A 25,050-nucleotide genomic window follows, 5' to 3' on the forward strand; every position below is an offset into this window, starting at 1 on the left:
CCCTGAATCCCAAATACTGTTCCTCCTGCAGCTGCTGGGTCTCCTGAAACTTGGCCAGTACCACTGCCATCGTCTCCTGAGAATGGTGGTAGGCTCCCATGATGTTGGAGAGGACCTCATGGAGAGTGGGTTCCCTGGACCTGTCGTCCCCCTGTCGCACAGCAGCACTCCCAGTTGCCCTGTGGTCCTGGGCCTCTGTCCCCTGAACCGTTTGCCCACTACCACTGCCCCCAGGTCCCTGGTGTTTTGGGGTGGTGGGTTAGCCTGGGTTCCCTGTAGTGGTGGACACACTGATGCTTGATGTGTCCTGGGGACAGAGGTATGGGCCCGCTGGGTGGATGCTGTGCTGGTGTTTCCAGAGGGGGGAAGCTCTGTAGTGGCCTGTGACTGTGTGAGGGGAACCGACTGTCCCGAGGTCCCAGATGGGCCGGGCTCGTCATCTAGATCCAGTTGGACAGAGCTGCTGTCATCTCTGTGTCGTCTGTATAGTCAAGACCTGCTCCTTCCATGTTGTTAGTTGTGGGGGAGGAGGTGGGGGTCTGCCGCCAGTCCTCATGACATATAACCAAGGACAATCTCAGCTAATGGCGGTACACTTCGCACTTCTCTGATGTCTTAGTTGATAAAAACACCCTTTGCTGTCAACAAGGTATATAGAGCATCTCTTCTTCCTAAGAAACTCCAGGTTGCAAGTTGCAATATCTTCTACGCTCTCACAATATAGCACATAGAAATGGAAATTAGGGTCAGTTTCTGGTTGACATTTCAAACAATGCTCAAAATGTTAATTTTATGATGGGCCTCCTTGCTGTTTTTATAATATTCTCTTTAATTGTTTTAGATATACTGAGAAACAAATTATTTCTGGATTAGTAAATACTTTTTACTTGAAAGTGTCTATTCTTCTGAGTACAGTATGTGTCATACTGTGAATAACGAAATGAGGTTTGTCTCTATTTCCACGGTGCCCCTGATCCCTATTTGAGAGTGTTAGTAACCCAAAAGCAAATCTTTTATGTCAATTACACATATGAATACTGTTTTGTGAATGCTACAATAACCTGTCTTTCACATTCATCGCAGGGGCATTGAACCAAGCTCATCTGTATCACACATGGGTTTGTGAAGTACACCTTGTAGAGTTACGCCAAAGTCAGAACTTACTCAACAGTTTTTACCCAAGGTGGAGCCTGTATCGTACAATTGCATCTTGAGTAGGTTTTATTTATCACACACGCCTAAACCATTATTACACCATTAGAGAGATGTCCATACTAGTCATGGTTACCTTCTATTGGGGATAAGCGAGCACCTATTTCCTTACGCTCGTCAAGATTGACCCATAAAACATTATTACCATTCTGTGGATTTTAGAATTCTTTTACTCCATATTTAAAATGTAATCTATTCTTCATGGCAGCACCTACTGCTATAGGGGCCAGTTGCAGGGAAGTGGTTACTCAACATCTCAGATCTTGAGGTGTCCCTGATTGGGGAGGAGTGTAGGATGCTGGCTTTTTATATGGTATACCAAAGTGAGGTATAGCGTTCAAAGAGTCTAAGGGTTCCCATACCAGTGGACAGGGGCTTGCTATAGCAATCCCAAGGTGCTTTAGGGGGTAGTGTGGTTGAGCAGCCTTAGGCTTATAAATGAGAAACACAACTTAATAAGGAGATCCACACCAATTTACAAAAAAAACAAGTATCATTATATATGTTTAGGCCCCAGAATCAATATGATCAGGTAATTTTTTCAAGAACATTTTTTATAGTTTTAAAAAGTTGACCTTGCAATTTTTGGAAGCCACAATGTTATCCTTTGGAGAAAAAACAAATATGGCAAACAGGTACATTACAACAACTTACGGGACCAATCTCCAGGACTTATGGCAAGTATTGGCCAGGGGTCAGGATCACACCAACAGGTTACACAAGGTGACACTAGGGCAGCTGGGTGCAGAGGTGTAGTGCGATGTCAGGTGCCCAATATTAGTCCATGGCAATCAGTCCAGTTGAAAAGTGGCTCATGATTAGGACTAGGTGTCCAGTTTTGGTGAGCCACCAAGTGGGCTCAGGTCTTGCGATGCTCTGTGACGGAGAGACACCAGTGGTCCTCTTTTCCTCGGTCCAGGACAGCTGGGTGCAGAGGGTTCTGGGACTGTCGGATGTCTGTCACTGGTAGCAGTCACGGTGGAGGGGGCCCAGAGAAACAGGCTGTGAACTGTGCCACCAGTCTGAACAAATGGGCTCAAGTCTCATGAGCCTGGGGGACGCAGAGACACCAGTGGTCCTCTTCTCCTCAGTCTGGGGCATCCGGGTGCAGAGATGCAGTGAACCGTCTAGGTTGGCACCAACAAAGGTCGTCTCTGTTGAGGGGGGCCTCCACAAACAGACTGGAGACATCAGAGTAAAGGTGGTTGTGGGGAAACCCACAATGGAATTTGTCTCTGGGAAGGCTGGGGACTATGTTTGCACTGTTGGCCTGCTTCAACACAGGTTAGGAGGCTCGGGTTTAGTGGTGCTGTCTGGCAGTGGTTTTTGCAGTCTGGAGTCCTCCAGTGGTTTTTGGGTTCTGGCAAGGATACAGGGGAGCAGCTCCGCTATTCCATTGGAGTCCCCTGGTGCTGGGGTGAAGGAGGCTAGCAGTCTTCCCAGGCTTTAGGAAGTTTCAGTAGCTGGAGGATGAGGCAACTTTGGCACGATTGCTGAAGTTGGCAGGCAGGCTGGCCGGGTTGACACTGAGTTCATCAACTGTCTTCAGTTTTCACTTATGCATCTCCAGAGTATCCTTTTTCAGGTCAGCAGGATCGTATTTCCTGGTGCCAAGGGCTCCCCTAAATACCTTGGGGTAACTACACCGCCAAAAATGAACACTTCCTATGGGAAGTGGGCATTCCCCCAAGGAACCCCAAGTTCCTAATTCTGCAAACACCAAGATGGCAGATGACTAAAAATGGTGTCCATATGAGACAGCTCACCTTAGGGGTGGGACTGACCTGAGGTGTGGACACACCTCTCTGACTACTAATGTTCCCACCTGTCCCGGTGCCAAATTAGACCTTGGGCAGGAGGGTAGGCATCCTCTCCCTTGAGGGAAGCCAGATCTACATATCAAGGGTGGTGGGCTTCTTTGAAACCCCACTACTTGGAATGCAGATTCAGAGGCCATCCTGTTGAGTGGGTTGTGTAAAAACCTCTCCCAGAGCAGGCTTTATTTCTGGCCATCCGAGAGCAAAGGCCCCAACCCTTGGGGGTCAGATATGTGTCTTGTTGTGCCAAGCTGGCTGAAACTGATGAGTCGTCCGGCAGGTAGGTAGTAGGCTTTCAGGGGCACCACCAAGGTGCCTTCTAGGTGCATGTATTAATAACGCCATCACTGGAATCAGTGTGGGTTTAATAATATGATATGTTTGATACCAAACATCCCTATTTTCAGTTAAACCATCATGTAGCTTGGAAACTTGTATTGACCAGTATCCAGCACATGTACTTAAAATGGCTTCCCTGTTTACTAACTATGTGTAAGAGTCGACAGACATAGCAAGGGCATAGTTGCTTTTGCAGATATGCTCTCACATGTAATATAATGCATCCTGCATTAGGGCTGAAAGGCAGGGGTGACTTACATATATTGCACGCAGTGTTAGGTAACAGGGTGCACAGGTTGTGTTCCATGTCGTGTTTTCATTTTTAGCTGCCCCATGACACGCAGCCTTCACTGGCAATCTGCATGTGCTAGGCGAGGGGTCCCTGGGGGTGGCAAAGTACATGCTGCAGCCCTTGGGACCTTCTTTGGTGCCCATTCCCTCGGTACCAGGGGTAACATTTACAAAGAACTTACAGGGAGGCCAAAGGAATTGCTGATTGGGGGACAACTGTACAGTTTTATGGAAAGATTCTTCACTGAGGACCTGTTTATCAGGAACCCAGTGTATTTTCAGTCAAAATTGCATCACGTACCAGGCAAAAGGTGGGGGTGATCATGTCAAAAAGGGGCACTTTCCTACAGGTGTGATGATGGGGGCAGTTACTTTTCTAATAGCTGCACATCTACCATATGCTTTTCAGACTTTTTATTCCTAGATGGAGTTTGAACCTACTGATGCTCCCTCAGGACAGTTTCAAGAATATAAAGCGGTAGACCAGCCACCACAATACAAGACATATTAAGGTCTGGAAATCACTTTACCTTATCAGGAACTTCGAAATTGGTTTGGTGGTCAATTACCGTATACCCATAGACGTCCATTTTGGGATTCTGAGCACTGATGTAGTTACATGGCATGTCTTGGCTGGTTACATTCCTGTTCCTGGCTCTAAAAACCTACCCGTGCGGAGGTAGTAGAGGTATTAAGTTAATAAGTCACCTTATACAGGAGACTCGTACAGTTTGCACAAGAAACTGTGAGCCCCTGACTTGCTGACGCACAGGGCTTGCTGCTCCAGTACAAATACAGACAAGTAGTCTGCACCTAGTGGGCCTGCAGCATTGACTTTGCCACCCACATACGCAGCCCCTTCCCCATGTCTCAGGCCTGCAATTGCAAAGCCTGTGTGGTCAGTTTCATTGCCACCTCGGCTTGGCATTTAAAACTACTTACCAAGCATTAAACTCCCCTTTTATTACATATATGTCACACCTAAAATAGGCCCCGGGTAGGTTGGAGACCACGTGCAATGCAAGTAAAAGGCAGGACATGTACTTATGTGTTTTACATGTCCTCATAGTGAAAAACTTACAAAGTTATTTTCCACTACTGTGAAGTCTGCTCCTCTCATATGGCCAGCATTGGAAATTTCCTTATGTACTGTTAAGTGGTAAGTTCTGATCTGAGTGGAGTAGACTTGTCATACTGGTGAAGTTGGATTTTACATTACTATTTCAGAAATGCCACTTCTCGAAAATAGGCAGTTTCCTGCATTTACTGCTATCTGTGTCTTCCAATCCACGTCTGGTCTGTGCTGGTTGACCGCTCCCCTTGTGCATTCCACCCAGACAGCCATAAACACCGGACACTCAGCTGCAACTGCATTCATCTGCATACAGATGGGTTTCCTTGAGCAGGAAGGGTAGAGGGGCTCTCACTTACACGTCAAAGACTAGTGGCCTGCCCTCACACAAAGGACTAATAACACCCCCCGAAAAGGCTCCTGACAGACAGGACTGGGATGAAAGTGGAACCCGTGCACTTCAAAACCACTCTTTGAAGTTTTCCCCTCTTCAAATACACTTTTGGGAATATATACTTGGTCTCTGACCCCACCAAATCAGACACTTCTGAATCTACACCTGGGCTCTGTCGAAGGGACTGCATCGCTGCCCAAAGGACTCATCTGGATGGCTTTGCTGGAAGGATGCTGCCCAGCTTGTTTCTCTGCTGCCTGTTGGCCCCTGACTCTCATGTAAGGACTCTGCCTTCCCCACAAGTGCTCTCCAAGGGCTTGGATTGAGCTTGTCTCCTGTTCTGAAGTCTCATACTTTTTAGCACTGCATGTGTGTCATTTTTTTACGCAAACGCGGCGCACATGTGCAAAATACAATTGTATTTTGCAAGTTTGCTCCGCTTTTGCATGAAAAAGCGGCGCAAATGCGGCGCTAAAAAGGTATAAATATGGGCCTGAATGTGATTTACTCCTGTTTTCCTGGGCTCTTGGGTGGGTTCTATTACTTTCCTTTGGTATTTTCTTACACTCCCAGTGCCCCTCTACACACAACACTTGCCTAGGTGAGAGACTGACTTTTGCATTCCACTATTTTAGTATATGGGTTGTGTTCTCCCTAGGCCCATTGCAAACCTATTGTGATTTTCACTATTTGCACTGTTTTCTAACCGTTTTTACAGCTATTTCTGCATTCTAGTTTATATACTGTGTATATTACTTACCTCCTAAAGGAGTATAGTCTCTGAGGTATTTTTGGCATTTTGGCATTGTGTCACTAAAAATAAAGTACCTTTATTTTTGTAACAATTAGTATTTTCTCTCATGTGCGTGAGTACTGTGTGTCTACAGTGGTATTGCAAGAGCTTTGCACGTCTCCTAGATCAGCCTTGGCTGCTAAGCTATTCTACCCCTGGACAGCCTGGCTGCTAGACACTGACTACATTTAACTGGACCTGGTATAAGGTGTAAGTACCTTTGGTACCCACTACAAACCAGACCAGCCTCCTACATTGGTGGTGCAGCGGTGGGATAAGTACTTGTAACTGCTTTACCACTTTGTGATTGGTGCTTTTCAAAAGAAAAACATATTCCAAATACTTAAAAATATACACGGTTCACCAAAAGAGTTGAACTCTCTTTCTAAAAACTTTCTAAAAAGTTTTGAAAAGTTTTGAAAAGTTTGAAGTTTTTCTCTTTTCTTTCAAAAGTTCTGAAAACTTTTTTCTCTCTATCTTAAACTCTTTCTTACAACTATGTCTGCAGTAGAGCTCACTCCCACAGTTGTCCAGGCATCCTATGGTAGTTGAAACTTTAAACGTTTGAGGGGTCTCTGCATAGAAAGAGGTTTAAGCATTGGTAACAACCCTACCAAAGATCTTCTCCTTAGCCTTCTCCTAGAAAGTGACCAGAACCAGTCTGGCCCATCCTAGGATCAGGAGGTGGGGGGGGGGGTACCCAGCAAGAACCAGGGGAGGGCCCTGAGGACTCTGGGGAGGGCTCCTCCAAAGACCTGTCAACTAACAGGCCATCTAGTGAAGCTGGTAGTGGGAGGGGGTCACGCATCAGTAGGGCACCTTTCACTCAAAAAGGCCAGGTAACTAGAGTCCAGCCAATTAGAGACTGGTCCACTTATGACAATTCCCACATTTCCTCTGTGTCTCAGAATTCCCAAGCCTCCCACCCTGAGGATAACACCCTAGACAGGGAACTCAGAAAGCTGAGATTTGGAGAGGCCAGACCGAAGCTGAGACAGCAGCAGTTGGCCTTAGATAGGGAATCTCTAGATGAAGAGAGGGAAAGGCAGAGATTGAGTCTAGTTCCCCATGATGGCAGCAGCAGTGTTCTTGATAGTAATCCTGTAAGAGAACAAGATTCTGGGAACCTGCACAAAATGGTCCCCCCTTACAAGGAGGGGGATGACATCAACAAGTGGTTTGCTGCATTTAAGAGGACCTATATGGTACAGTTGGTCCCTCAAGGGTAGTGGGCTGCTATCTTGTGGTTATCATTCACTGGAAAGGGTAGGGATAGGCTCCTTACTGTCAGAGAAAGTGATGCCAATAACTACAAAGTTTTGAAGGATGCACTCTTAGATGAACTTGGCTTAACCACTGAACACTACAGGATTATGTTTAGAGATAACAGAAAAGAGTCCTCTCAAGACTGGATAGACTTTGTAGACTGTTCAGTGAAGGCCTTGGAGGGATGGTTACATGGCAGTAAGGTGACTGACTATGAAAGCCTATATAATCTAATCCTGAGAGAGCATATTTTGAATAATTGTGTGTCTGACTTGTTGCATTAGTACTTGGTAGACTCATAACTCACCTCTCCCCAAGAATTGGGGAAGAAGGCAGACAAATTGGTCAGAACACGAGTGAACAGAAAAGTTCATACAGATGGTGACAAGCATGGAAAGAAGAAGGATGGTAACTCTTCTGACAAGGGTAGGGACAAAGATAAAAAGCATTCTGAGTCTTCATCAGGCCCATAAAAATCCTCTGGAGGAGGTTGGTCCAAATCCTTTTACAACAATCAAAAGAAGCCATGGTGTTATTTATGTAAGAGTAAAGGCCATTGGGCAAGTGGTTCCACCTGCCCAAAGAAAAACACCAAGGCTCCCACTACCACAACATCAACTGCGTCCTCTAGTGCCCCTAGTAATAGCAGTGGTGGTGGGAAGTCTACTACAAATAGCCTATCAAAGGGTGTAGCTGGGCTCATCATTGGTAGTGTAGTTGGGGTTGGTCTTGTTAGGGAGACCACAGAGGCTGTTTTAGTCTCTGATGGTGGTATTGATTTTTCCACCTTGGTTGCTTGTCCCCTTAATATGGGTAAGTACAAGCAACTTCCCCTAATAAATGGTGTTGAGGTTGAGGCCTACAGGGATACAGAAGCCAGTGTCACTGTGGTGATTAAGAAACTGGTTCACCCTGATCAACACCTACTTGGTCAGGAGTACCAAGTGACTGATGCTCATAACAACATTCTCAGCCACCCCATGCTGTTGTGAATCTCAATTGGGTGGGGGGGGGTTTACTGGTCCAAAGAAAGTTGTGGTATCCACTGACCTACCCGTGGAATGTCTTCTGGTAATGATTTGCAAACTTTGGCTTGGGCTGAAGTGGAATTGGAGGCTCATGCAGCAATGCTGGACATTCCAGGGCACATCTTTGCTCTTACCAGGGCTCAGGGCAAGAAGCAAAGAGGACAGGGAATCTTGGATCCTGGAACAATGGAGCAAGTGTTCCCAAAACCTAGGGGTAGAAAGGGTAGACCCTTATCCACTATCCCTCCCTCCACTGAAGAGTCCCCTTTTGATGAGGAGAAGTCTGCTCCTTGTGCAAAACCTATAGTGCAGGGGGGACTGCCAGGGGTGGATTTGAGTGTGGCACAGCAGACCTGTCCACACTAGAGGGTTTTAGACAGCAAGCTGTCAAACAGGAAGCAGGGGATGTCAGTGACTCTCACAAGGTGCATGGGAGAATAATTTCCTTTATTCCGAGGCAAGGGCTCAAACCCTGGGGCTACCAGGAAACTGGTCATTCCCTTGCAGCATAAGGAATCCCTCCTAGCACATGACATTCCCCTTGCTAGACATTTGAGGCTAATCAAAACCTTGGACAGAGTGGTCTCTCACTTTCTCTGGCCTCATGTGTCAGAGGACACAAAAGAGTTTTGTCGCTCTTGTGTCACTTGCAAAGCCAGAGGCAAGACTGGTGGCACTCCAAAAGCCCCCTTGATCCCACTGCCTGTGGTTAGGGTGCCCTTCAAAAGGGGTTGACATAGTTGGCCCTCCTGACCCTCCTACTGCTTCTGACAATAGATTTATCTTGGTGGTAGTTGTCCATGCCACTAGATATCCAGAAGCCATCCCTTTTAACACCACTACAGCTCCTGCAGTGGCAAAGGCCCTCCTGTGAATATTTTCCAGGGTGGGCTTCCCTAAAGAGGTAGTATCAGACAGGGGTAGTAACTTCATGTCTGCATACTTGAAGGCAATGTGGAAAGAATGTGGGGTAACATACACATTCACACCACCTTATCACCCTCAGACAAATGAATTGGTTGAGAAATGTAGTAACTCTCTCAAATGTATGATCATGGGACTATCTGAAAAGCTCAGAAGGAGATGGGATGTCCTATTTCCATGCCTCCTTTTTGCCTACAGCTCATTTAAACTCCTTTTTGGTCACCCTGATAGGGATCCGCTTGCACCTGTGAAGGAGGGATAGGGGCAACCCTTGAAGCCCCCCCAAACAAGACATTGTGGATTATGTACTTGGCCTAAGATCAGGAATGGCTGAGTATATGAAAAAGGCCACCAAAAACCTTCAGGCAAGCCAAGACTTGCAAAAACAATGGCATGACCAGAAGGCTGTCCTAACTCAGTACCACCCAGAACAGAAGGTGTGGGTATCAGTGCCTGTGGCACCAAGAGCACTCCAGGACAAATGGAGTGGCCCACATCTGATAGTGGAAAAAAACGGGTGAGGTCACTTATTTAGTGGACATAGCCACTCCCAGAAGTCCTCTAAGAGTAGTTATTTGAACTGACTGAAACCCTACTGTGATAGGGCAGGCTTAATCCTACTCATGGCCACTGATGAGGGCAGGAGAAAGAGAGTGACCCTCTCCCTGACGTCTTCTTCAACACTGCAGCTGACGCCTCAGTGGATGAAGTTGTCCAAGCGGACTGCCTTACAGAAGAGCAAAAGGAGGACTGCAGCAACCTTCTAAGTTTTCTGAGCTGTTTTCTCTGACACCTGGTCAGACCACTTGGAGTGAACACACCATAGATACTGGAGACAGTTTACCTGTCAAAAGTAAGATTAAGTCAAATTTACAGACAGTCTGACCAATTCAGGGACTGCATTTCATCAGAAGATCAGAAAATGTTGGACTTAGGAACGATTAAGCACTCAGATAGCCCCTGGGCCAGCCCAGTGGTGCTAGTACCCAAGCCTCATTCCCAAATGGTAAAATGGAGGTGAGGTTTTGTATAGATTACAGGGGGTCAATAAAGCCACAAAGTCTGATGCTCACCCTATATCCAGGGCAGATGAGCTGATAGATACACTGGCATCTGCCAAGTATGTAAACATGTTTCACTTGACTGCAGGGTATTGCCAGTTCAAGCTAGAAAAACCTAAAACTGCATTCTCTACCATTGGAGGGCATTATCACTTCACAGTTATGCCCTTTGATTTGAAGAATGCACCTGCCACTTTCCAGAGGCTGGTGAATACAGTCCTTCAAGGTCTGGAAGCTTTCAGTGCAGCATATCTAGATGATATTGCTGTATTCGGCTCCACCAGGGATGACCACCTGGTCCACTTATGGAAAGTTTTGGAGGCCCTGCAAAGGTTAGGCTTCACTATCAAGGCTTCAAAGTGCCAGATAGGGAAGGGGAAGGTGGTTTATCTGGGACAACTAATTGGTGGGGAACATTTTGAACCACTGCAGGGGAAGATCCAGCTATTTTAGACTGGTCTGCCGCTACTACTCAGAGCCAGGTCGGAGCCTTTCTTGGTCTCACTGGCTACCACAGGAGATTCATTACGAATTATAGCTCCATTGTTGCACCTCACTTGCAAGAAAATGCTCAAGAATGTATTATGGACAACCAGCTGTCAAAAAGCTTTTGAGGAGCTTAAGCAGGCTATGTGTACTGCACCTGTCCTAAAGAGCCTAAACTATTCTAAGAAGTTCATTGTCCAGACACATCATTCAGAGGTAGGGGTTGGGGCAGTACTATCACAACTGAATTCAGAGGGCAAGGATCAACCTGTTGCTCTTATTAGTAGAAGGTTGACCCCTAGATAAAAGCGTTGGTCAGCCATAGAGAGCGAGGCCTTTGCTGTGGTCTGGGCCCTGAAGAAGCTAAGACCCTACTTATTTGGGACTCACTTCATAGTTCAGACAAACCGCAAACCTCTCTTATGGTAAAAACAAATGAAAGGAGAAAACCCTAAATTGTTGAGGTGGTACATTTTCCTACAGGGGATGGACTTTACAGTGCAACATAGACCTGGGAGTAACCACTCCAATGCACATGGACTCTCTAGATACTTCCACTTAGACAATGAATACTCATCTGGTCAAGGTTAGCCTTATTGTCCCTCGTTTGGGGGGGGGGTTGTGTAGGAGCGTACCTTCTTTTTGGCATGTTACCAGCCAATTTCTCCCAATCTCTGACGTCACCTGCTGGCACTGGCCACTCAGATGCTCCCAGAGTGCCCCACCTCCTTGGAATGCAAGATGGCAAAATCCAGGGACACTCTGGTGCAGCTGTGGGCACCACCCCTGGGGTGGTGATGGACAGGGGAGTGGTCACTCCTCTTTCCTTTGTCCACTTTCATGCCAGCAACTGGGGGTCCCTGACCCGGTGTAGACTGGAATATGCAAGAAGGGCACCATCTGTGCCCTTCAAAGCATTTCCAGAGGTTCTGGGAGGCTACCCCTCCCATGCCTGTAACACCTATTTCTAAAGGGAGAGGGTATAACACCCCTCTCCCAAAGGAAATGCTTTGTTCTGCCTTCCTGGGCTTGAGCTGCTCAAGCAACAGGATGGCAGAAACCTGTCTGTGAGATGGCAGCAGCTGGGGCTGCCTGGAAAATCTCAGAAGGCTGGTAAGCCAGTACAGAGGGGTCCACTGCAGAGCCCCCAGAGTGCATGGATTTTTAAAACCAATACTACAATCAGTATTCGGGTACAATGCCCAGATGTTAGACACCTTACATGGCCATATTTGGAGTTACCATTGTGAAGCTGGACATAGGTATTGACCTATGCCTAGTGTATGCGTAAAATGGAGTCTTCACACTTATGAAGTCCGGGAAATTTTTCCTGGATGACGTGGGGGCACCTTTGCTAGTGCAGGGGTGCCCTCACACAGAGGTACTCTGCACCCAGCCTTGAGGATTGGGAGGCCTGGTATATGAGTGCCTTATAAGTGACCTGGTGCAGTGTAAATGACTGTGAAATGGTGAGTGCACCATTTCACACAGGCTGCAATGGCATTCCTGTAGAAGTCTTTGCATAGGCTCCCTATGAGTGGCAGCCCATATGGATCCCCTGGAACCCCAATGTCCTGGGTACCTAGGTACCATATACTAGGGACTTATAAGAGGGCACCAGTATGCAAGTTATGAGTGGAATACTGTGTTAGCAGTATCCAGCTACCAAATTTAATTGGGAGAGAGCATACGCACTGCAGTCCTGGTTAGCATGATCCCAGTGACACAGTCAAACACACTGACAAACAGGCTAAAAAGGGAGGTAACCATGCTAGAAAGAGGCTGCTTTCTCACAACCAAACACTGCATTTACAGTGGGTAAGACACCCCTCTGGTAGGCCTTATAGCCCTAAGGCAGGGTGGGCCATATTATATGTGAGGACATAGCTGCATGAGCAATGTGCTCCCACTGTGTCCTTGTTAAACCTGGGACATAGTGAGTGAACAGAGCAGACATTTTAATACATGTGTGGTTCACTGGTCAATGCGAGTTTCTCAGCTACATGATGGCCACTCTGAACCCTGGGATGTTTGGTATCAAACAACTCAGAATGATAAATCCAAACTGGTACCAGTATTGGATTTATCCCTAAATGTACCCAAGGGTCATCTTAAAGGTGCCCCCTGCTAAAGCTAACTATCCTGGCACAGATGCTGACTGGTTTTAGCCAGCTGCCACCCCCAGCCAGCCAATACACAAACTTCGGGGGCCCTGCCTCTCCGGTTTGTAAGTCAATGCCCTTCTTGGGTGGAGGAGCTAACACCCCCTCCCTCAGGAGTTGTGCACTGTCCTGCTGGTGAGCTTCAAAGGGCTTACCATCCTTGAAACACAACCTCCAAGCCTGATGCTAGTAGCAGATCGCATCCCTCTTTGCATATCCTCACTTTTGGTAGGAGCAAAGGCGAGAAACTTAACAAAGGGTAGGAGGAGTGGCTCCACCTGGCATGCCCCACCCCTTAGGGGTTACCTGTGAGGTGGACCCTCCATTTCTTGATATTTCAAGTCACAGTAATAGCAAGTAGCATACCATCACTGTTAGCCTTATTCATATTTATATTCATATTTATTATCATGTCAGAATGCATATGTATATGTTTGGTATTTGATCAGAAACACATTACAAGAATTACCTACAAGCTCATTCGACATATGAATACACTAAATATAGGTAAACATATTGAATAAGGTGCAACCACATGTGTAAATAAATTAAATGAATTACAAATTATTAATCAAAGTGTACACTTTGAATATTGAATATATTGAAATGTGTTTATCTAAGAATAATAACCTATACATTGTATTATGTAGTGGCCCTGTTTTAATTATATACTATGTGTATTCGACTGAAACACAGCGTTTAGTTTGAGTAAATGTGCAGTATCATTGTACCTCTGCAGACTTCGGTGTTGACTGCCTTCGAGGAATTTTAGCTCTGTGTAAATCCACAGGTGACTTGGGTGGCCCTGGCACCGGCATGTCAGTATGATTGTGTGTAAGAATGTGTGTGAGCATGTCTGGAAGTATGCATGTATGAATGTGTGTATTCCAGTGTGAGTGATTGGCTGTATGCATGGTGCGTGCCTCCAGGTGTATGGGGGAGTGAGAGGATAGGAGGTGGGGGAGTTTGGATGGAAGGGGGTGTTAGGTGTGTGTTGGTGGGTGGGGGAGCCGCACACCGGTTACAGGGAAGGAATTCCCTGTCACTGGTAGGGCCTACTGCCATGGTTTTCATGGCATTGCTAATGCCCTGAAAACCATGGTGGTAGACAGGCTCAAAATGCCCCCGGAGGTACTATGCTGGCTGCCGGGCTGGAGATTGGCATCTCCATCCCGGCGGCTGATACTGCCATACTCATAATGTGGTGATATGTACTGCCAGCCTGTTGGCGGTACTGCTGCCACAATAACACTCACCACCAGAGTCATAATGACCCTCTGTGTGTGTTTTAAGGTTGCAACCCAGCCTTCATCTACTAAAAGGTACTTTTCAAAACTCCAAGGTGGCTGACTCATCTGATTATCACTCCTAATAAAACTAACCCAGGGGGCCGAGTGATCCAAAAATGGATTAGCAAGAATACCTGACAGCTGTCTTGTCAAACCAATTGAGACTAAAATAAAATCAATCCTCGAAGCTGTATCAAACCTTTTAGAAAAGCAGGTAAATTCCCTCATCTGAAGATGATCTGCCCTCCAAACATCTACCAGAGCTAGGCCTGAAACCATCTTAGCAAGCAATCAAGATTTTCTCTATTTATTCTGCTTTTGATTCCTGTGTGATGTGTTGATCTGCATGTTAGGTATAATATTACTGTAAAGTCCCCTCCTATAATATAAAAAACAGAGAGTACAGACAATTGATCATACAAAGCTCATAAAGAAATTGTATCGTCTTCGATAGGGCCATAAAAGCTCACGAAATGAATATCCTTGTCTGCTACTGAAGAGCTAATTATTATCCATCTTGCCTGCGGGTCCCTAAATACCCGATTGACCACGGTAGGAAAGTCCCTTGTGACTAAAAAGGCTACTCCCTGAACTGATTGGGTAATGAAACTAGGGAGTTTGGGCAGCTTCTCCTGAAGTTTTAGATGAGTTTCTTGAAGGAAATATACCGGAGCTTGCAATACCTTTAACTAACTGTTGGACCTGGCCCTTGTGGCAGGTTCACCCCCTGACTTTTTGCCTAATTCCTCCTATTTTTTCTGACCTCTCGCTTTTGGCTCTAGGACTCTGAGCACTTTATCACTGTAGATCAGTGCTGAAGTGCAGGTTCACTCCCTTATAAAGTTGGTATGATTGGCTTATACCTACTTGGCATATTTAGTGTACCTGTAAGTCCCTTGTACAGTGGTATCTCTATGCCCAGGACATGTAAATTAAATGCTACTGGTGAAAGCACCATAGCACCTCCCCATCCCCAATCCTGGACACAATGCAGCCTTCAGCATCTCAGAGACTTGACTCGTCTACACACGATCCGGGCGATCTTCCCCTGGTGGCATCGGTGGAGGAGAGGGTAAACCAGACCCCTCTGGCCCTCTGATCTCGTAGTATAGAGGGAAATGCCAACCGGCGAAAGTTTGAATACGGAGACTTAGGGACTGTTGGCTGACAACCTTTAGGGGTAGACCCTGTATTGCAGGACTGAGATATAGATGATGGGTCCACCCCTCCATTCCCATCACAGACAGAGTGTTGTGGGGTTGGAGAATACGGTTCAGGGCGACAGTTGCTTCTCACAGGGAAGTATGGGGTGGGGTAGTTGGGTGGAGAGGGCGTGTTTTTTGGTAGAAGTTGTATCCACGTTTGTTTCCCTATGTATTTTAAACCTCTTTTTTTGCACCTCTCTAAAGGAGAGGTGCAAGAAGGTTAAAAGAGAAAAAACAACAATTAGTTGTCAAGGTAAATCACGTTCAAAATATCATGGAGGTGTAGACCTACTGTATAGGTAAGATTGCAGTTCATATTATCAGGATAGGTAGAGTGTATATTTGAATAAATAATAAATAAGTACGACTGGTATAACTGAGTAGATAAACCCAGAGAGTGGTGCAATCAAGGGTTTAGTATTTTAGATTCAAAAATTGTGGACTGAATGAAAGCAGCAAAGATCACAAAAGCCCTCAAGCAAAGCGTTAGCTCATTTTATAATGAATATATAAATATCATAAGTCAAGACAGGTTTTAGTAGGCGGAGGATCCAGATATGCCGAGAAACCGTGATAGTGAATCACAGCAGGTAATGGAAGAGAATAAATAATAAGAAAGAACAAATGGTTGAGGCAGGCCGGGTCCCGAAATAGTGGACTCGGACCCCAAGCGTATAAAAAGCATACACTTACTTTAAAATGCTGCCGGTCGGGAACCTACCCGGGTCCATGGTTCCTGAATAGTAAACGGAACTCCGTGCATTCCGGTATTATCCCATGCGGCCCGGAAATCACTGTATAGTACTTCCGGTGCTCACAGGGTCACACAACTACGTGGCGCTCAAGCGCGATTAAGGAAAAGTAGAAAGTGACGAAGGGCTCCTACGATAAGGAGCCCAGGGGAAAAGAAAACAAGAATAAAAATCAAAAACGAACTCATAACTATTGTGGAGTTCACAGAGGAAGAAACGGAAAGCAACCTCCAGAACAAAGTGCCATTGGATAGAAATATGATAATAATATAGCTAGGTCACCTGGGCCTGGGCCATTTCAGTATAGGTGAAAAATTACAAAATATATATAGACTCAAAATATGATCGTGGAGCCAACAATATAAAAAAAGCTGCAAAGATGTAAAGGTAGGAACACAGCTAAAGTCAGATGGTGGAGTTAGTTAGTTAGACTAGTCCAAGGAATATCACCATTCAATCCCTTAACATGAGTATGTAGTTTAAACACCCATCGTTGCTCTAGCTCAAATAGAGAGTTAGTTGTGTTGCGTGAGTTAGTTTGTAGGACAACCCACCACATGTCATGTGCTCCATGTCACGTGCTGAGGCCGCACTCCTACGGGGTCAGTGCCTGCAAACACAAGAGATTAGGAGGACTACAGGGGCATTGCGGCACATTGAGCGCAATCAAGGCAGTAGCATGCAGCTTGTGCATACAGAGTTGCAACAAATCAATACACACATGGGCGACCTCGCACTCTCCATGTGACAACTTGTGGCTGGACTCCTAACGCAGACAGAGGGTGCACGGCGTCGGGACAGGCAGCTACTGAACCGGCTGGACCGAATGTCAGCATCCATAGTAAGGCTGCCCGTGAACACTACTGGTCTATCTAGGCACACGGTCAGCCTCCAAGTGGACATGGGCTACTTTGCCAGTGACGTGGCACGTGGACTGGGCCGTCTCAGCCACGCTGTTGATTTAATGGAGGCACGGCAGGTGGCCAGGGGCACGGGCGACACGCCGCAAGATAGCGAGGAGGGCTCCACCGTCAGCAGTGTCTCTGCCAGTGACACCAGGGTGTTGCGCAGTGGAAGCGCAAGGCAGGGCAGTGCTGACACCCCAGGTACCAGCCATGCTGGCCAAGGCCGGCGTAGGGTTTGAGCTCCACACTGTCCTGGGGTTGGGGCACATGAAGTCAATGTGTCCCATGCCAGGTGGACGTTAACAGCCCCTGAACTGTTCACAATGTATATAGTTTTTTTGGTTACACTAATTAAATCACTTGTTCTTTCCACTTAACACCTGGACTCTTTGTGTGTGACATTAGTGAGTATGGTGACAGTTCCAAAGTATTGGTTTGCAATGTGTTCCCGTCTCAGTCTGCCTTGATTTGCGATGCTTCTATCCCCATGATGGCGATGTGGTAGCTCTTGCTCTTCATCCTCAGAATCAGGGTCTTCATGGGTGAGAGGTAGCCAAAGTCTGGTGGCAATATTGTGCAGTAAAGCGCATGCGACAACAATCTTGAAAGCTGTTATTGGGGTATACTGGAGGGCACCTCCACTTCTGTGGAGACATCTGAATCTTGCTTTCAGCAGTCCAAAGGTCCGTTCAATGATATTCCTGGTCTTATTATGTACACTGTTGTATCGCCTCTCTGTCTCATTGCTGGGTGTTAAGTACGGGATAAGTATCCATGGTCGTAGTGCATATGCACTGTCACCTATTTGGCAAAAAATTTACAATGTTAGGCATGGATGGTTTCCACATTGACCTGTGTGTATGTCTGCAAGGTGTATTCAGCTATACCTAGGAGGTATCCGTCTCCAAACTCCCCACGTTCTAGGCGTTGGTGTATCCCACTGTGCCTAAAAATATAGGAGTCATGAGAACTCCCTGGAAATTTGGCAACCATGTCACTGATAACATAATGGGCGTCACATACCACCTGTATGTTGAGTGAGTGGGTACACTTCCTATTGCAGAACAGATATTCCAGGTTTGCAGGAGGGCATATTTGTATATGTGTTCCCCGTCTACCCACCTTATGACATGAGGGAAGTTGGCAATCCTATAGAATTCCAACTTGGTGCTGTTGATTTCTGCCTCATTCCTGGGTAGGTATATGTATCTGGACATGTGTGTGAGTAAGGCGTCTAGGTATGTCCTAAAGAACCGTGAGAGTGCACTTTGGGATACCCCACCTGCCACAGCAATGACCCCCTGATAGCTACCCAAGGCCAAGAGGTGCAGTGAGCAAAGCACTTGCACATGCGTAGGGATGGCGCAGCCGCCCACAGTCTGGCGTTGTAGCTGTGGTTTGAGTAATTCTATTAAATCTAGTATAGCTGCACTGCTGAGTTTATACTTATCATAAATCTCCTCCTCTGTATGTTGGAAAGGTGTCTGCCTGCTTCTGTATATCTTCTCCTGTCTCTGGCTCCTCCTTCTACTCTGCTGTGCGGCGTGGGCTGTCCTCCTCATTCCTATGACATATATCTCCACCATCTTGAGTAACCCAGATGCCTTCTGGGTCTCCTTTTATACTTTGGTAATGGTTACTACCTGCTCTGAGTTGGTGGTAAATTGGAAGTGCAAAATGGGCTTTTTGCGACTAGTCGCAATTTGCGAGTTGCTATTGCATATGGTGTGTGACTCGCAAATTGCGACTTCCTATTTGCGGGTCGCAAAATGGGGTCGCAATTTTTGCGAATCAGGAATGGCTTGCGTCGCATTTTGCGAGTCGGAAATGGGATTTGTGCATCCCATTTCCGATTTTGCGGGGTCCCAAATTGCGATTCGGGCCATTTGCGACTCGCAAAAGTTTCTTACATCTGGCCCTTAGCTTCTTCAGTGCCCAGACCACAGCAAACGCTTCACGTTCTATGGCACTCCACCTATGTTCCCTGGGTAGTAACCTCCTGCTAATGAAGGCTACGGGTTGATCTAGGCCCTCTTCATTAAGCTGTGAGAGTACTGCTCCAATACCATGCTCTGAGGCGTCTGTTTGCACAACAAACTCCTTGGAGTAGTAAGGTACCTTCAGCACAGGTGCTGTGCACGTGGCAGCCTTCAGGGCATCAAAAGCGTTCTGGCAACCCTCTGTCCAGATCACTTTCCTGGGTTGCTTCTTAGAAGTCAACTCAATTAAGGGGGTAAGAATGGTACCATATCCCTTAACAAACCTCCTGTAATATCCTGTGAGACCTAAAAAGGCTCTCACTTCAGTCTGGGTCTTGGGAGGCTCCCAAGCCAGAATCGTGTCAATCTTAGGCTGTAGGGGTGCCACCTGGCCACTCCCCATCTGGTGTCCTAAGTACACCACAGAACCCTGCCCTATTTGGCACTTTCTCACCTTAATAGTGAGGCCTGCCTTCTGCAGGGTCTCTAACACTCTTCAGAGGTGTTGCAGGTGTTCCTCCCATGTGGAACTAAACACAGCAATGTCATCCAGGTAGGCGGCACTGAACTCATCCAGTCCTGCCAACACCTGGTTGACCAACCTCTGAAAGGTGGCAGGGGCATTCTTCATCCCAAAGGGCATCACGTTGAAGTGGAAGTGCCCATCTGGGGTAGAGAATGCTGACCTCTCCTTTGCCCCCTCAGTTAAGGCAATCTGCCAGTACCCAGATGTTAAATCAAACGTACTGAAGTACTTGGCAGCTCCCAACCGGTTAATGAGCTCATCAGCTTGGGGGATGGGGTGTGCGTCAGTCTTGCTGACTGCATTGAGTCCCCTGTAGTCCACACAGAACCTGAGTTCTGGGGTGGCACCAGGTGCAGCAGCCTTTGGGACCAATACCACTGGGCTGGCCCAAGGACTGCTGGAGTGCTCAATAACCCCTAGGGTAAGCATTTTGGATACCTCATCCTTAATGCATGCCCTGACCATGTCAGTCACCCTGTAAACCTTCTGTTTAATAGGTGTACTGTCCCCAGTGTCCACATCATGTGTGCACAAGTGTGTGACTCCTGGGATCAGGGAGAACAGTGAGGAAAACTGTCCCAACACATGGTAACAGTCTCCTTGCTGCTCCTCAGTCAGGGAGGGGAGAGGATCACTCCCTCCACTGACCCATCTTTTTCTCCTGCAGACAGGAGGTCAGGAAGAGGCTCACTCTCCTCCTCTACCCCATCATTTGTCGCAAGGAGCATGGACAGTTCTGTCCACTCAAAGGGAGGTTTGAGGCGGTTGACATGCAGAACCCTCAAAGGGTTCCTTGGAGACCGCAAGTCCACCAGGTAGGTGACTTCACTCTTGCACTCCACCACCTCAAATGGCCCAGTCCTCTTATCCTGGAGCTCCCTAGGCTCCACTGGTGCAATCACCCACACTTTTTGACCAGGTTGAAACTCAACCAGAGTGGCATTCTGGTCATACCACCGTTTTTATATCCTCCTGGCTTGCTTACAGGTTCTCCTGAGCGAGACTCCTGAAGCGGGCAGTCTGGTTTCTCAAGGCCAGCATGTAACTGAATAAATCCTGGGTGGGTTTACTAGGAGCTTTCTCCAAAGCTTCCTTAACTAGACTCAAAGGTCCCCTCACAGGGTGGTCATAAATCAGCTCAAAGGGACTAAACCCATGTCCCTTTTGAGGCACCTCCCTGTAGGCGAACAGAAGGCATGGCAAGAGGACGTCCCACTTCTGTCTCAAGGGCTCTAACAGGCCCATGATCATGCCTTTTAAGGTGCAGTTGAATCTCTCAACCAGACCATCACTTTGGGGGTGTTAAGGGGTGGTAAACTTGTAGGTTATCCCACACTCCTTCCACAGAGACTTCATATACGTGGATATGAAGTTGGTACCCCTATCAGATACCGCTTCCTTGGGGAACCCCATGCGGGTAAAAACCCCCATCAATGCACGACCCACCACAGGGGAAGTGATTGATCTCAAAGGAATGGCTTCTGGGTACCGGGTGGCATGGTCCACCAAGACCAGGATAAACCTGTTGCCCATGGCTTTCTTGGGATCCAGAGGCCCCACAATGTCAATGCCTACCCTCTCAAAGGGAGTATTGACAACAGGCAAAGGTTGGAGGGGAGCCTTACATTTTCTCCCACTCTTGCCACTTGCCTGACAAGTCTGACAAGACCTGCAATGTGCATCTGAGTGCCTGCGCATTAGGGGCCAGTAAAAGTGGGTGACAAGCCTCTCAAAGGTCTTGTCCTGCCCCAAATGTCCAGCTAAAGGCACATCATGAGCCAACCCTAGTAGGAAGGCCCTGAAGCACTGGGGTACCACCAGCACACGGGCTGACCCAGACTCAGGAAACTTAGGCTCACTATATAGAAGGTCATCCTCCCAATAAATCAGGTGTGATCCTGGCTCCTTGCCAGCCGCCTGGTCTGCAGCCTGCTGCCGCAAACTCTCCAAAGTAGGGCATGACTTCTGTGCTACACAGAATGCTTCCCTAGGAGATTTCTTCTCGAGATGGAAGGCACACAAAGCCCAGTCTTTGCCCTCTTACTCTGGCAGAAGAAGCAACTGCAGGATAGATCCACAAAGCACAGTCACAGGCAGGGCAGCTCTTCTTCCTCAGCTATTTAGCTCTTCTCCAGGCAGAGGTTCCTCTTGGTTCCAGAAGTGTTTCTAAAGTCTGTTGTTTTGGGTGCCCTTCGTATACCCAATTTCCTCTTTGAAGTAGGCCTACTTCAAAGTAAAGTCTCTTTGGAATGTGAAATCCTGCTTTGCCCAGGCCAGGCCCCAGACACTCACAAGGGGGTAGGAGACTGCATTGTGTGAGGGCAGGCAAAGCCCTTTCAGGTGTGAATGACCACTCCTCCCCTCCCTCCTAGCACAGGTGGCTCATCAGGATATGCAGTCTACACCCTAGCTCCCTTTGTGTCACTGTCTAGTGTGAGGTGCAACCAGCCCAACTGTCAAACTGACCCAGACAGGGAATCCACAAACAGGCAGAGTCACAAAAATGGTATAAGCAAGAAAATGCTCACTTTCTAAAAGTGGCATTTTCAAACACACAATCTTAAAATCAACTTTACTAAAAGATGTATTTTTAAATTGTGAGCTTAGAGACCCCAAACTCCACATGTCCATCCGCTCCCAAAGGGAACCTACACTTTAATCAGATTTAAAGGTAGCCCCCATGTTAACCTTATGAGAGGGACAGGCCTTGCAACAGTGAAAAGCAAATTTAGCAATATTTCACTGTCAGGACATATAAAACACATTACTATATGTCCTACCTTCACCATACACTGCACCCTGCCCTTGGGGCTACCTAGGGCCTACCTTAGGGGTGTCTTACATGTATGAAAAGGGAAGGTTTAGGCCTGGCAAGTGGGTACACTTGCCAAGTTGAATTTACAGTTAAAATTGCATACACAGACACTGAAGTGGCAGGTCTGAGACATGATTACAGAGCTACTTAGTTGGGTGGCACAACCAGTGCTGCAGGCCCACTAGTAGCATTTGATTTACAAGCCCTGGGCACCTCTAGTGCACTGTACTAGGGACTTACTAATAAATCAAATATGCCAATCATGGATAAACCAATCACATACACATTTTGTAAAGGCGCACTTGCACTTTAGCACTGGTTAGCAGTGGTAAAGTGCCCATAGTAACACAAACAGTAAAGTCAGAGTCCAGCACACATCAACAACCTGGGGAACAGAGGCAAAAAGTTAAGGGAGACCACGTCAAGGATGAAAAGTCTAACATCTCCAATATATCATCTTGGACATGGTCTGTGTGTGAGAGCAGGATCTTGACTCTGTGACCTGCCGCTGCCACACCATCCCAGCCTATGCCAAAATCCTAGCAGCCCTCCCTTTTTGTGCAATGGGGTCATTCCAGAGTCTCTGGTGACCTTGAGGGCATCTCCCAGGAAACCCATGCCCGATGCTTGCACCAGGTACAGAGTTGCATCAATAGGAGAGCCCATCACCACATACAAATGTCCCATACAATGTCCAGAAGGAGGCGGGTAGCTAGGGATTTCTAACTCATGTCCCATTTTCCACTTGTGCTGGGTGATATTGATTGCACTCATGTAGCTCCTCAGCTACCTCACCACAACGCACACATCTTCTGCAACAGACATTGCTGGTACTCCATCAATATGCAGGACATCTGTAATATCAGTACTAGCTTTATTGACGTACATGCAGTGTTATCAGGCAGTACCCATGACAGTTATGTATTCCACAGATCACCTCTTGCCCAGCGGATGACAGCAGAGAATTTGACAACATGTGTCTTCTGGGTAAGTACCAAGCATCACAGAAGTGTGATATGTACAATTGTTTTTTAATATGCACAACCATTACAACACTAATCCTCATGCCACATACATGCCCCCAACAGGCACAGCATGTATCATTTCATACATTATTTACTGTATAAATACAAGCGGTCATGTACAAATATTACTCCATTTCCAACCTCAGGTGATGCTTCATATGCACTCTCCCCTCATCTTCTCACACCATACAGACATGGAACCACTGTACCTCAGCAGAGGTACAATAGGGCACACAGATGTACAAGAACCATCATTGAGTACAGTTTCAGTCTCCTGAAGTCAAGATTGAGATGTCTTGACTGTACAAGGGGGTGCTGCGGTGCTCCCCTCAAGTTGTGTGCAAGAATATAGTGGCCTGTTGTGTTGTGCACAACATAGCATTAAATCATGACTTACACATACCTCTGGACCCTCATCTAGGTCTGAAATTGGGCATCTGGCCCATTGTGCAATACTGAGGGCAGGGTATGCAGGTGAGCGACCAGCTGGTTCACACTTTTCACCTGAGCAACCTGTTGTGTCATGGCCTTTATGTAGTTTCCAGTCTGTTGTCAATGATGATAGTTGTTTTTTTAACACTCTGTCCACAGATTCCATACTGAGACTACTATGGAAGCCATACATGATGTCTGTAAACATAAGCTGATGCCAAGAGTCAAAAGATTGGCTATGTAATTTGTTATGTGCGCATGTCAGTTATTAAAATAGACAACATATGTAAGTGCTCTAATGACTCAGAGGATTATGGCCCTCATTATAACATTAGCGGTAAATCCCACTTACCACCATGCCGACTGCCACCAACATACCGCCACGCGGCAGATATCCGCCAACCATATTATGACAAACACATACCAACCCGTCACTATACAGCCACACACACAAATCCGCCAGCCCAAAGGTCAGTGATAAACTCATGGTATCAAAACCCACACAGTTACACCAACAGAACTACGCCCATCACATTATGACCTACGAATCACCATGGGGGACATTCAATGGCGGTAAACCTTTGGCAGTACATGCTGCTGCGCTCAAAATACACACACTCAACCAAAATAACATCACATTGGACAATGAAACTACACATACCTGACACACATACACACACCACACACACCGACCCACACCACTATAAAACATACACCCACACTACCCACAACCCTTTATGAATACAAACAATTGGCACGAGACAGACACCACGACCACAGATAAGACCAGAGCCACACACCACCTATACACCACACACGCATCCCACATCACACACCCCAACACATCACCGTACACCCCCTCAACCACACCACTCACACCATACTTATGGCACCACAACAACACCCTAGGTTCTCTGAGGAGGAGCTAAGGGTCATGGTCGATGAAATCATCCAGGTAGAGCCACTGCTATTTGGATCATAGGTGCAGCAGATATCCATTGCTAGGAAGATGGAGCTATGGTGGAGAATCGTGGACACGGTCAACGCCATGGGACAGCACCCCAGAACAAGGGATGACATCAGGAACAGGTGGAGTGACTTATGGGGAAAGGTGCATTCCATAGCAGCAAGACACCAACTCGCAGTACAGAGGACTGGCGGTGGACCTCCACCTCCTCCCCCACAACTAACAACATGGGAGGAGCAAGTCTTGGCAATCATGCATCCTGAGGGCCTGGCAGTAGTAGCAGGAGGACTGGACTCTGGTAAGCCAACTC

The sequence above is a fragment of the Pleurodeles waltl genome, chromosome 3_1 (genome assembly GCF_031143425.1).
Source record: "Pleurodeles waltl isolate 20211129_DDA chromosome 3_1, aPleWal1.hap1.20221129, whole genome shotgun sequence".
Lineage (NCBI taxonomy): Eukaryota > Metazoa > Chordata > Amphibia > Caudata > Salamandridae > Pleurodeles > Pleurodeles waltl.